Genomic DNA, 2,384 nt, shown 5'->3' on the forward strand with positions numbered 1-2,384 from the left:
TTTTGTGGCACCAGCAAGTGAGTGTATTACATTCGAGCGACATAAAATCGACTTTGCGTGGCAATATTACGTACTTCAAGTGCCGTTTGTCACCTGCGTGAAGTTGGCCCCCCCAACCTCGCAAAATTTAAGGAAAATAGTCCGATTCGTTTGTGCTTCGTTTGTGCCGGTTTGTGCAGCAAAAATCATCGTTTGTGCTGCTATGGTTTTTTTAGTTATGAACGATTATTTTATAGGTCATCCAGAGTTCACCCAGCCCCCCCTTTCCGCCCAAATGGACCCAAAATGGTACCGTTCGTTTGTGCTTCGTTTGTGCTGGTTTGTGCAGCAAAAAGTTTCGTTTGTACTGCTTCCGTTTCGGAGATATTAGACATTTAATTTCTAGCGATGACGTCATCGAGCCCCCCCCTTTTTCTCCAAATGGACCCAAATTGGTACCTTTCGTTTGTGCTTCGTTTGTGCAGCAAAAAGTTTCGTTTGTGCTGCTTCCGTTTCGGAGATATTAGGCATTTAATTTCTAGCGATGACGTCACCGTGAACTTGGCCCCCCCTTTTTCTCCAAATGGACCCAAATTGGTACCGTTCGTTTGTGCTTCGTTTGTGCAGCAAAAAGTTTCGTTTGTGCTGCTTCCGTTTCGGAGATATTAGACATTTAATTTCTAGCGATGACGTCACCGTGAACTTGGCCGCCCCTTTTTCTCCAAATGGACCCAAATTGGTACCTTTCGTTTGTGCTTCGTTTGTGCTGGTTTGTGCAGCAAAAACTTTCGTTTGTGCTGCCTCCGTTTCGTAGATATTACACATTTATTTAATAGCGATGACATCACGTAGCTCCGCCCCCGTATTTACTTCCAAATGGACCCAAAATAAAATAGTGCCGTTCGTTTGGGCTTCGTTTGTGCTGGTTTGTGCTGCAAAAAGTTTCGTTTGTGCTGCTTCCGTTTCGGATATATTAGGCATTTAATTTCTAGCGATGACGTAACCGTATTTCGTCGCGAATTTCAAGCTCCTGGACTGGAATGCTCCTGATGTAGGACGAATACAAGGTAAATATGTTCTTCGTCTTTTTTTCTTCTTTTTATCTTGCAGAAAACTTTCACTGCGGGAAACGGCTTTTGGTACGAGGATATTTCTGTTCTTATATTTTTTATTGTGCTTATCGATTAATTCCCTTGTTATCATTACGCCTATATGATCATTATTTTCAATTAAATCTGACGTGTAAAAGGTTCACTGCAACCTAAATACCTTGTGAGTCTGTTTGTTCCAAAACATTGATTAATGCAACAATTAATACATGTATGTGAAGTTGATGACAGCCAGAAAAAGAAACTTGAAAACGTGAAAAAATAACTTTCTTTGTCAAAGGGAACATCATCAACATTTTTTACAACAATTCAAACAATGTATCACTGCAATGTGTAGAACACAGCATGCGGGAAGATTTTAGTGTTTACTGATGCTGCTTTCACTCCACTTCCCAGGTCATTATAGATCTCCCAGGCATATGCAGTCCTCCTGCAGTATGCCACATAATGGCCAAGAGAATCCTGGGTCAGTCCTGGTTCAAAGCCAATGACAGCTCTTAAAGTAAATGTCTTCTCTTTTAGCTCCAGACTGGAGGGAAATTCAAGCAAGGCAACTTCCTTGCAACTGCTACCAAGGTCAGTGCCAATCCACACAAACTCTCCCAGATTGTAGCTGTGAGTGACATTACCTGAACACAGAGCCTTGCCTGTACTGTCGTCCTGTGTTTCGAATGAAGACGGACATTGGGAAGGGTTTTCTATTGGCCTTAGGCAGAGAGAGTCAGGAAGACTGAGTCCCTCTTCAGCAGCAGTCTGAAGAGAAGCCATTGTGCTGCTTTCGTTTCGGAGATATTACACATTTATTTTTTAGCGATGACGTCATCGAGCCCCCCCTTTTTCTCCAAATGGACCCAAAATGGTACCGTTCGTTTGTGCTTCGTTTGTGCTGGTTTGTGCAGCAAAAACTTTCGTTTGTGCTGCTTCCGTTTCGGAGATATTAGGCATTTAATTTCTAGCGATGACGTCACTGTGAACTTGGCCCCCCCCTTTTTCTCCAAATGGACCCAAAATCGTACCGTTCGTTTGTGCTTCGTTTGTGCTGGTTTGTGCAGCAAAAACTTTCGTTTGTGCTGCTTCCGTTTCGGAGATATTAGGCATTTAATTTCTAGCGATGACGTCACCGTGAACTTGGCCCCCCCTTTTTCTCCAAATGGACCCAAATTGGTACCGTTCGTTTGTGCTTCGTTTGTGCTGGTTTGTGCAGCAAAAACTTTCGTTTGTGCTGCTTCCGTTTCGGAGATATTAGGCATTTAATTTCTAGCGATGACGTCACCGTGAACTTGGCCCCCCCTTTTT

The sequence above is a fragment of the Syngnathus scovelli genome, chromosome 16 (assembly GCF_024217435.2).
Source record: "Syngnathus scovelli strain Florida chromosome 16, RoL_Ssco_1.2, whole genome shotgun sequence".
Classification (NCBI taxonomy): domain Eukaryota; kingdom Metazoa; phylum Chordata; class Actinopteri; order Syngnathiformes; family Syngnathidae; genus Syngnathus; species Syngnathus scovelli.